Raw genomic sequence first — 12,319 nt, 5'->3', positions numbered from 1 at the left:
TTTCCTTCTTCTTAATTAATAATAAATTCTTTCTCTTGGAGAGCTGGTTGTAAAGACTAGAGAACAGTAGTTCACTAAGTTAACCAGAGAGAGAATGTAATTTAGAACCTAGACTCAAGGTAGAAACCTTTGCCAGGTCATCTGCTTTCTCTGCCTTACACAAAAGCTAATTATACAATCTGGCCTTCCCATGCTTCTATGCATTGTGAGAAGCAAGTGTACATCTGCTTCAAGGTCTCCCTAGAAATCTGGGCAGGAAACAGCTTCCTCAAACTCTTTCCCTCCTAACTGATGATATTTTGGGCAGTTATTTAACCACAAAAAAATGACAGAGCCACATGATGGAAGGGAATTAAGTCCCCATATCTCTATATGATGAAAGGAAATTACTCAGAAGAACTATCCAATCAGAGACAACAAAATGAGGTTAAGGGAAAACTTTTACTGGATTAAGCCTCTGATATATTGCATTGATGTTGCTGTTATGATGGTGACCATCTCAGCTATGGTCTCTATAGTTGGTCCAAGATCAGAGCACAACTGGCAGCACTGTTGTCTGTAATGGATGTGGACTGATTTGAGATATTCGGCTTGAGTTTTCCTTATCATCTGAAAACCAATTGATGTCCCTAAGAAATCACTCCCAGTGTCTGTAGGAGCTTACATGTGGTTGGAAAAATTTCTCTCCAGATTCACAGCATATGAACCAAGGTCAGCTAGTTAGCATATTGTGCTTCCTACTCTAAAATAACACAGATCACATGAGCATGAGTGCATCTTGCAATTTTTGAGCACATAAGAGGCACTCTTGGAAGTGTCTTTTCAACAGTACCCTTCTAAGAGTTATGATCTTTCTGGGACATAATGTGTAGAGACTATACCTAAAAATAAAATGCAAGTAATGGGAAGCAAAGTTAAGGAATTAAGTAGTTTTTTGTTGTTGTTGTTGTTGTTGTTGTTGTTTTGTTTTGTTTTGTTTTTTGTGACAGTGATTAAACTGTAGACTCCAAAGAGGTCATGCTGGAATTTCTCAGTTTTCTGAGCAAATAAACAATTCTGCTGTTAATAAGACATGGATTTCTGCTACTCAGAAACAAAAACATTACTGTGAGTCCTAAAACTTCACCTTCAAATCATGTTAAGTATACATTTAAGTGAAACTGGGGTAATGTGGGCACAGAAGAGGAAAAACAAAAAGTTATGAAGGAATAAAAGAGAAGGTCATTCCTCAGCAGAGGAGAGTAAGATGACAGAACCTTACAGAAAATAGGTATAGATGGTCTTTAACTCAATATAATAAAGGTCATCTATGACAAACCAACATCCATCATCATATTACATGACCAAAAACTGAAGGCCTTCACCTTAAAATCAGGCACAAGACAAAGATGTCCCTTATCACCACTCCTATTTAATATAGTACTGGAAATACTAGCCAGAGCAATTAGACAAGAGAGAGAAATAAAAGGGGTAAAGAGAGGAAAAGAAGAAGTTAAATTATCATTATTTGCGGATGACATGATACTTACATAGAAGACACCCAAAACTCCATTGAAAGATTCCTAGATATAAGAAATAAATTCAGCAATGTAGATGGATACAAAATTAATACACAAAAATAAAAGCATTTCTACACAGTAACAACAAAATCAGAGAGAGAGAAATAAGAGAAACAACACCCTTCACACAAGAAACTAAAGAAAGGAAATATTAAGGAATTATTCTCACAAAAGAAGGGAAAGATCTATATAGAGAAAAATATAATACACTGAAAAAGGAAATTGAGGAAGATCTCAGAAAATGGAAAGACATCACTTGCTCATGTATAGGAAAAATAAATATTGTGAAAATGGCCATCCTCCCAAAACTGTTATACAGATTCAATGCAATCCCAATATAATTACCATCAACATACCTCAGAGATGTAATGAAATAACTCCAAAAATTCATCTGGAGCCAGAAGAGACCTAGAATAAGTCAGTTAAAACCACACTGAGATTCCATCTCACTTTTTTCCCCCACAGCCTCCAGCATTTATTGTTGGTAGTTTTTTAGATCCTGGCCATTCTTTTGCTGATTAGAAAAGACAGTTCTAAACATCAAAAGCAAGGCAGGAGGCATCACAATCCCTGACTTGAAATTATACTACAAAGCAAATGTAGTAAAATCAACATGGTACTGGAATCAAAACAGAGCTGAAGATCAATGGAATAGATTAGAAGATACAACCACAACTACAAACACATTCAACCACCTTATCTTTGATAAAGGGGCCAAATATGTTCACTGGAATAACAACAGTATCTTTATTTTTTTATTTAAAAAATTAAAAGAAAGAAGGAGAATAAGATAAAAGAGAACATAACAACATAATAACACAGGTCAGAACAAAACAATTTAAGCAACATAGTGTTTCACCACAAGATAACCTGACATAACAATAGCTAACATAGTGTCTCTTTCCTTGAAATATCAGAGTATAACTTCATATATTATAGCATCAAACACAACATGATAGTGTAAAACTATTCAAGAGAATGAAAGTATTAAAAGTTATTTAGAACCAACTAACAGAAAATGAACAATGGTTCCTATATAATTTCCTTGTTTATAAAAAATTTTGTTTATACTATCACACAAAATATAGTCCAATAAGATACAACATGATAAACTAATGGAGAGAGAAAAACAAAAGCTTGATGGAACTTCAAAATAAGATGATATTATATCAGCACTAGCTATTATATTGTCTTGTTTTCTTCAAAATAACTGTTCATACCATCACAAACAAAAAAAAAATCAAGCAACACAGAATAGAACCAATCCAATTAATGAAAAAATTATAAGGCTACAAAGCAATATAATGGAGACTCACGTTTACCACATATTTTATGTATTCCTACCATTTCTTACACTAGGGAAACTTCATTATTTACACATGTGAGTTTGATTTATTTCACTTAGGAGTACGGTCTCAAGCTGCGTCCATTTATTTATAAATATCTCAATATGACCATTCTTTATAGCCGAGTAGTACTCCATTGTATAAAAAGACCACAACTTTTTTCTCCATTCCTCAGTTGATGGATGCTTAGGCTGTTTAGAAGACATGGCTATTACAAATTGTGCTGCTATAAACATGTGTGCACATATATCACTGTGGTATGATGTTTTCAGTTCTTCTGGGAATACGCCTAGAAATGGAATAGCTGGAACAAATGGGACTTCCAATCCCGGATTTTGAGAAATCTCCAAACTGACCTACACAATGGTTGTATCAGCCCTCCCAAAAACAGTGCAGGACAGTTGCTTTTCCCCCACAACCTCTCCAGCATTTGTTGTTGGTAGTTTTTTAGATTCTGGCCATTCTTTTAGTAGTGAGATGGAATCTCAGTGTGGTTTTAATTTGCATTTCTCTAATGAGTAATGATGATGAACATTTTTTTCATGTATTTGTCATTTTTATTTTTTCATATGAGAATTGCATATTCATCTGAGATGCCAATTTTTGGATTGGATCTTTGAATTTTGGGGGTCTGATTTTTTTTAATCCTTTCTATGTTTTAGACAGAAGTCCTTTGTCTGAGGGACAGTTCACTAAGATTTTTTTTTCCATTTTGTGGGTTTTATTTTCACTATGCAGAGATTTCTTTTGACATGCAGAAACTTTTTAATAAGTGGAGATCTCAGTTATTGATTCTTGGAAGTATTTCCCGTGTGGTTTGAGTCCTTCTCTACCTACCCCTATGTCTTCAAGATTTTTACTCAATTTGTCTTCCAATAGATTTAGTGTTTCTGTTTTAATATTCAGATCTTTGATCCATTTAGATTTTAATTTAGTTTATGGTGATAGGCATGGGTCTAGTTTTAGTTTTTGGCATGTGGAAAGCCAGGTTCTCCAACACCATTTATTAAACATGCTGTCGTTCTTCCAGTGAACATGTTTGGTCCCTTTATCAAAAATAACAAGGTTGATTGTGTTTATAGTTGTGGTTTTATTTTCTAATCTATTCCATTGATCTTTGGCTCTGTTCTTATTCCAGTACCATATTGATTTAACTACAGTTGCTTTGTAATATAACTTCAAGTTGGGGATTGTGATGCCTCCTGCCTTGCCTTTGCTGTTTAGAACACTCTTTGCTATTCTAGGTATCTTCAGGTTTCATATGAATTTGAGGAGTGATTTATCTAGATCCATAAGGTATGTTGGTGGTATTTTTATTGGGATTGCATTGAATCTGTACAACAGTTTTGGGAGAATGGCCATTTTCACAATATTTATTTTTCCTATCCATGAGCAAGGGATGTCTTTCCATTTTCTGAGGTCATCTTCAATATCTTTTTTCAGTGTATTATAATTTTACCTATATAGATCTTTCACTTCTTTTGTGAGAATAATTCCTTAATGTTTCATTTATTTGGATGCTAGTATGAAAGGTATGGCTTCTCTTATTTCGCTCTCTGTGATTTTGTTTTCAAAATCACAATATAGAAATGCTATTGATTTTTGAGTATTGATTTTGTATCCAACTACATTGCTGAATTTATGTTTTATATCTAGGAGTCTTTCAATGGAGATTTGGGGGTCTTCTATGTAAAGTATCATGTCATCTGCAAATAATGATAATTTAACTTCTTCTCTTCCTATCTGTACCCCTTTTATTTCTCTCTCTTGTGTAAATGCTTTGGCTAGTATTTCCAGTACTGTATTAAATAGGAGTGGTGATAAGGGATATCATTGTCTTATGCCCGATTTTAAAGTGAAGGCCTTCAGGTTTTGGCCATTTAGTATGATACTGACTGTTAGTTTGTCGTAGATGGCCTTCATTACATTGAGGTAAAGACCATCTATTCCAATTTGCTGTAAGGTTCTTATCATAAATGAGTGTTGGACTTCATCAAATGGTTTTTCCACATCTATAGAAATGATCATGTGATTCTTACTTTTGGCTTTATTGGTATGGTGGATTGCATTGATTGATTTACGTATCTTGAACCATCCCTGCATGCCTAGGATGAATCCCACTTCGTCATGGTGTATAACCTTCTTGAAGATTTGCTGTATCCTATTTGCCAATATTTTATCGAGGATTTTTGCATCTGTGTGCATTAGGGAGATTGGCTTGTAGTTCTCTTTTTTAGTTGGGTCTTTCTCTGGTTCTGTGCTAGAATAATATTTGCTTCCAGGAATGACTTAGGAAGGATTGCTTCCCTTTCAATTTCATTGAAGGGTTTGAGGAGTGTTGGCAGTAAGTCTTCTTTGTATTTCTTGTAGAATTCCACAGTGAATCCGTCTGGGCCTGGGCTGTTCTTTGTAGGTAACGACTTAACTACATTATCAGTTTCATTAATAGATATTGGGTTATTCAGCAGTTTTACATTGTCTTGACCTACCTTTGGTACTTCATATGTTTCTAGTAATCTATCAATTTTTTAGTGTTATCAAATCTATGAGGTAGAGGTTTTCAAAATAGATGCTGATGATCATCTGTATTTCTACAGAGTCTGTAGTGATTTCACCTTTTTCATTCCTTATTACATGAATTTGAAATCCCCCCCCCCCTTTTTAAGTAAAGTTGGCTAGGGGCTTATTGATTTTATTTATTCTTTCAGAGAACCAACTCTTTGATTCATTGATCCTTTCGATTGTTTTCTTAGTCTCTACTGCATTAATTTCTGCTCTGATTTTTATACATTTCCTCCCTTCTTTTGGCTATGGGTTTGACTTGCTCTTCTTTTTCTAGATGTTTTAGATGTAGCATCAGGTTATTTATTTGCATTTGTTTTGTTTTCCTGCTGGGAACTCAGTGCAATAAATTTCCCTCTGAGGACAGCTTTCCTTGCATCCCACAGATTCCGTTAGGTCGTATTTGTATTTTCATTTGCTCGTAGGTATTGTTTAATTTCATCTTTAATTTCCCCTGTGACCCACTAATTACTCAAGATTGTGTTATTCAGTTTCCATGTTTTTGTGGGATTTTTGCTGTATCTTATATCATTAATTTCTAATTTCATGGCACTATGATCTCATAACATCCATGGGATAATTTCAACATTTTTGCATTTATTTAAATATGTTCTGTGAGCTAACGTGTGATTATTTTAGAGAAAGTCCCACATACTGCTGAGAAGAATGTGTATTCTGATGTTGTTGGGTGGAACACTCTGTATATATCTATCAAATACATTCGTTCACATATGTAATTCATTTCTGTTATTTCCTTGCTGATTTTCTGCCTGTTTGATCTGTCCCTTGGTGTCAATGGTGTGTTAAGGTCTCCTGTTATAATTCTGTTACTGCTAATTTGGTTTTCATTTCTGTTAATACTTGATTTATATAACTGGGTTCTCTGGAGTTTGGTGCATATATATTTAAGATTTTTATGTCTTCATCTTGAAGTTTTCCCCTAACCAGTATGTAATGACCTTCTTTATCTTTTCTGATCATTATTAGCTTGTAGTTTCCATTGTTTGCAAACAGAATAAAAATATGGAACATTTCATGAATTTGCATGTCATCCTTGTGCAGGGGCCTTGATAATCTTCTCTGTATCATTCCAATTTTAGTATATGTGCTGCTGAAGCGTGCATGACTGTCTTTTTAATAAATGGTGTTGGAAAAACTGGCTCTCCATATGCTGAAAACTAAGACTAGACCCATGCCTATCACCATGTACTAAATTAAAATCTAAATGGATCAAAGATCTGAATATTAAAACACAAACACTAAATTTATTGGAAGACAAATTGGGTAAAAGTCTTGAAGACATAGGTGTAGGTAGAGAATTCATGAACAGGAATCAAACTGCATAAGAAATGCTTCCCAGAATCAATAACTGGGATCACCTCTTATTAAAAAGTTTCTGCATATCAAAAGAAATCTCTAGCATAGTTAAAAGAATACCAACAAACTGGGAAAAAAATCTTAGTGAACTGTCCCTCAGACAAAGTACTTCTGTCTGAAACATATAAAGAATTAAAAAAAAATCAGACCCCCAAAATTCAAAGATCCAATCCAAAAATGGGCATCTGAGATGAATACATTCTTCTCAGATGAAGAAACACAAATAGCAAATAAATACATGAAAAAATGTTCATCATTACTCATTAGAGAAATGCAAATTAAAATCACACTGAGATTCCATCTCACTCCTGAAAGAATGGCCAAGATCAAGAAATCCTCCAACAACAAATTCTGGGGAGGGTCTGGGGGAAAAGGAGTGTAGAATGGTGTAATCACTGTGGAAGTCAGTTTGGAGATTTCTCAAAATCTGGGATTGGAAGGCTCATTTGATCCAGTTATTCCACTTCTAGGCATATTCTCAGAAGAAATGAAAACATCATACCATGGTGATATATGTGCACCCATGTTTATAGCAGCACAATTTGTAATAGCCAGATCTTGGAAACAACTTAAGTGTCCATCAACTGAGAAATGGTTTTAAAAGTTGTCCTATTTTTATACAAAAGAGTACTACTCAGCTATAAAGAATGATCACATTGAGATATTTATAAATAAGTGGGCACAGCTTGAGACCATACTCATAAGTGAAATAAGTCAGATTCACATGTATAAATACCATGTAGTCTCCCTAGTGTAAAAAATGGTAAGAATAAATAAAGTATGTGGTATTCATACTTCCCCGTTATATTGTTTTGAAGCCTTATAATATTTTCATTAATTAATTGGAATGCTTTTATTCTGGGGTGTTTGATTTTATGATCTGTGATGGTATGAACATTTATTTTGAAGAAAACAAGACATTATAATAGCTAGTGCTGATTTAATATCAGATTTTTTGAAACTCCATCAAGCTTTTGTTCTTATGTCTCTATCAATTTTATCGTGTTGTATTTTATTATATGTGATACTATAAACAAATTTTTTGTAGTCAAGAAGATAATATAGAAACTGTTGTTCATTTTCTCTTAGTTGGTTCTAAATACCCTTTACTCTCTTGAATGGTTTTACACTGTCTTGTTATGTTTGATAGTATACAAAGGCAAACTCAAATGTTTCAAGGGAAGAGACACTGTGGTAACTACTGTTATGTCAGGTTATCCTGTGGTGAAACACTATGTTTCTCAAATTGTTTTGTTCTATGTGTTGTTATGTTGTCTTTCATCTTAATCTCCATATATACATATATATATATATATATATATATATATATATATATGTGTGTGTGTGTGTGTGTGTGTATACATATATATGTAATAAAAAGATTTAGCTCTTATAAGTTGTGCTGCTACTCACATTGGTATATAAGTTTCACTGTAATGTGATGATTAACCTCATTAGGCAGACAACTAGACGTGGAAAGACTGGGTTAAATGGAATTTCTTTTTTTAATTTTTAAAAGACATATTGATGATCTCCACAGTGTTTGTACTAGTTTATATTCCCATGAACAATGTAGAAAAGTTCTTTTTATCACATAGTCTCACCAGCATTTATTATTAGATTTCTTTTTTTTATTATTAGATTTCTTGATAATTGCTGTTCTTTGTGTAGTAAGATGATATCTCAGTGTTGTTTTAATTGGCATATATCCAGTGCTGCATGACCTTGAACAGTTTTTTCAGAAATCTGTCTATTCGTTTTCTTTGTATATTTTTGAACAAATCTTTTATTTGGGGGGATAGTTCTTCTATTTATGTTATTTACATATGCTAGATGTTCAATGAAAAGCTTGCCAAAAATTTCCCATTCCATAGGTTTTCTGTTAATTCTTTTGCCTGTTTCCTTTGCTATGCAGACAATTTTAATTTGATATGATTCCATTTGTTGACTCTTGGTGTTATTTTTGGTGCTTCTGGGTTTCTGTTCAGGAAGCACTTGTCTGTGCTTATGGAAGGATAACAGAAGAAAAGCAAGAGGCATCATAGGCCCAGATTTCAAGTAATATTACAAAGCAACAAGGATAAAAACAGCATGGTAATGGCAACAGAAAGCAATGTGTGGATTAATGAAACAGCCTAGAAGAGGCGGAAACATTCCCAATTATTTGAAATTTAATAAAGGGGCCATAAGCATGTACTGGAGGAAAGACAGTCTCTTTAATAAATGGTGCTGGACAAATTAAGTATCCACATGCAGAAGATCCATATGTCTCACCATGTACTTAGTTAAAATCAAAATAGAGCAAACATAAACACTTAATTTCTGGTTTTCTATTGCTATATAATAAGTTAGCAGAAATTTAGCTTTTCAAACTGCTCATTTACATTTTTTTGTACTGCGTACCTCCCAACTCCTTTACTGTATTTTTATGTTTGTTTGAGACAGGGTCTCACTTAGTTGATAAGTTGCTCAGATTGAACAGTCACATTTGTGATCCCCCTGCTTCAGTACCATAGAATGCAGGCTTGACCATATAACTGTCCATTTACTTTTCAGTTTCCACAGGTTAGCAGGCTGGACACACTCCTCAGATCTCTTCACACTAACAGTAACATGTCCATTGGGAGTGGACTCACTGGAGTCTCAGGAAAACTAGTTGCTGGCATAATTCAATTTCTTGTGGGTAAAAAGTGAAATTCTTGTTTGCTTGCTACCTGCTGACCGAGGCATGCACTTGGATTCTAGCAGGCATGCTCAGTCCTGGATGAGGGCTCACGCAGTGTGGCAGCCTACGTCTTCAACACCAAGGGACTGTCTCCCTTGCCTGCTGCAGTGGAGTCTTATCTAGAGTGACAGGATCACGGAAGTGACCCTTCAGTCAGGGTCAATCACAGTCACAGGTCTGTTCCAATTCAGGGAGAAGGGGTGGCTCAGGCAGTGTTCCCCAGAGCAGAGGAAGCCACAGGACCCTGATATGACGTCATCCACCACAGGACATAAGGATTTCTCAGACAAATGGACTCATCAGCAACCCATTCAGGAGCCCTCCTGTGTGTCAGGAGCCATTCTTATTCTCTATTCCTATTCCTCAATACATTTCCTTGCTCATAAAAATATAAGAATAACAAAGAAGTTACCTTCTTCTGCCAAATCTTGCATTGTAGAATAAGTAAACAGTACCAATGATAAAACCATCATTGATTTAAAAAAAAAAACCTGGAATATTTGAACAAGTAAAAATATCTCACATTCTTGTCTAGATTTTCCTTCTCAATGGCAAATAAATTTCTGAAAGATATTATCATTTCCTAGAGACTATGAGTTAGGGAAAAGTAGTTTATGATGACAACTTTTTTAGGGGATAATTTTTGTTTACTTTATGAAACATTAAAATTGATTATTCTGTGTTGGGTGTACTGGTGCACACCTATAATCCCAGCACTCTAGAAGGCTGAGGCTGGAAGATCTCAATTGGAGCTTAAGCTGGGCCACACATGATTTAGTGAGAGCCAGTCTCAAAGTACAGAATAAAAAGTCCTGATAATTTAGCTCAATTCCTAGTGCTCCTAGATAAGTAAAAACAAATGAACATCTCTAGGACACTTACCCACTTACTTTTTATCATTTTTTAAGCATCCTGTATTTGACAGTCTCTCTCCTCATTAGACATGATCATATTTTTGACACAAGAGAAACCTGAAAATCCTTTCACATAAGGTTGCAATTGGGATGAGAACAGAGTAGTCTATGGATGATTCTCAAGAGAAAAAGAAGAGTCACATGTGGAGGACATCACAGAAGGGTCACAAAAGGAAATAATGTGTATGGAGAAGGCTCGCCGTATGCTTGAGATGTTGAGTGAGTCTGAGGAGTATTTAGTGAAAAGAGCTAAGTTGGGTTCAAATCTTGAAAGATAAAGAAGAGAGAAAGCACATGAGAGAAAGCAGTCAGGTATAGTAGTGGTTTTCTTGAGGTGGTGGTGGAATAAACAAAAAAAGTTTTAAAGAATGTAGGCTTTCCTGTTTCTTGTGCTGTATCCAGGACAGATTTCTTGCTATTGTTATTAAGGGAATCCTGTTATTTAAACCTTACATTGATCAGCTTTGAGAAAATAGACCAGAAAATTTCACAGGAGTTGAATCCACAAAAAAAAAAAAAAAAAAAAGAAGCAGCGTTTGGTAGGAAATGGGATCAGAGTGAAATACCCGCTCATATCCAGAGGTGGTATCACTGGATGTAGGGAAGGGGCTGGAAATTGTCCTGTTGGTTCCAGCATTTCCATTCCTTCATATTGTCCTCATCTTCTGTGGAAAGTGTGGTCAGAGTCACAGAACATCTCTGTGAAAAGTTTTATTTCTCCTATTTCTGTGTGCGAAACATCCTTGGCTTCCTGGAACACCCATCTCTACAGTGTACTCAAATTTTTAGTATACAAGTTTTAATTTTCCAACACAGTTCTAAGTCTTTTAAGGAACGGGACATATAGGTTGTATCTTAGTTACTGTCTGGTTGTTGAGACATAGTACCCAACACCTGCAACTGAAAGGAGGAAAAATTTATTTTGATTCACAGGTATGTATAAAGGTTTCAGTGCACAGTCTGCTGGCTCCATGGAGGGCAGCATGGCTGAGACACACAGAGGTAGAACAGTGCTCGTGGCGTGGCAGCAGAAACCACAGAGCGACCACGGGAAGCAGCAGGGAGACAGAGATTTCTAGGCAATTTCCCGCCGACCCAACTCTACCTAACATCACATTTAGCTATAAACACATCAGGGGACTAATGCATTGAGGAGTGTGCTGCCTCCCAAGATCCAGTAATCTCTCCAACAGCCCCGCCTATGAGCACAGGGACTTTTCAGGGATGTCGCCACACAAACCATTGCAGGGTCACAGCCAATTTTTACACACCTCTGAATGCCTTCCAACACATCACAGTGAACAGAAGTGAACTTTGAAAAGTTGGAGAAAATAAAGATAACTAAGACTCGTATAATGACCAAAGTTACTGACCCGAGGAGTAGCACAAATATTTATTCCTTTAGCTTCAGCTCTAGACTGTTGTCTTTATATGATTTTTCATTAGAATTTCTTATTTTAAAAGGGAACTTGACTTAGAAATCTTGAAATAGCCATAAAGCTTTCATTCTTTTGTGAGCAGTGGCTTTGAGCTACAGTTGAGCAAAAAGTTTTTGAGAAATTGGTACTTTTTATCTCCCTATGATTAATCATCATCTCTATGTAGGTTGCACATGTGTGGGGCACATTGAACCTGTAATGAAGGCTCACCAGCTTCCTAACTGTGGAACGCGTGAATATATCAGTAATGCCACAGTTCTGCACCCTTCTAAACTGTGAGCAGTACGTATGCATTTTCCATAAGTTGACTTCCGTGGTACAACTGGATATCTTGGCATCCTGTGTAATCACAACCATGAAACGCAGATTTATCCAAGAAAATGGAAACTTGTAATCT

At 35.4% G+C, this 12,319-nt stretch overlaps 1 non-coding gene across 1 annotated transcript; it reads right to left on the bottom strand.

Annotated features, from left to right (window-relative positions):
* Nucleotides 1-6,484: 6,484 nt before the first annotated feature.
* On the bottom strand, nt 6,485-6,587 carry LOC111758408 (U6 spliceosomal RNA). Its single transcript, XR_002792585.1, has one exon. It is a non-coding gene; the product is annotated as a U6 spliceosomal RNA (small nuclear RNA).
* Between the last annotated feature and the right edge of the window lie 5,732 nt (nt 6,588-12,319).

This window comes from Cavia porcellus, unplaced genomic scaffold (assembly GCF_034190915.1).
Source record: "Cavia porcellus strain 051 isolate PalLab524CR breed Dunkin Hartley unplaced genomic scaffold, mCavPor4.1 scaffold_2, whole genome shotgun sequence".
Taxonomy (NCBI): domain Eukaryota; kingdom Metazoa; phylum Chordata; class Mammalia; order Rodentia; family Caviidae; genus Cavia; species Cavia porcellus.
Note: the sequence above shows the minus strand (reverse complement) of the source record. Positions and strands in the feature narration are given on the sequence as shown.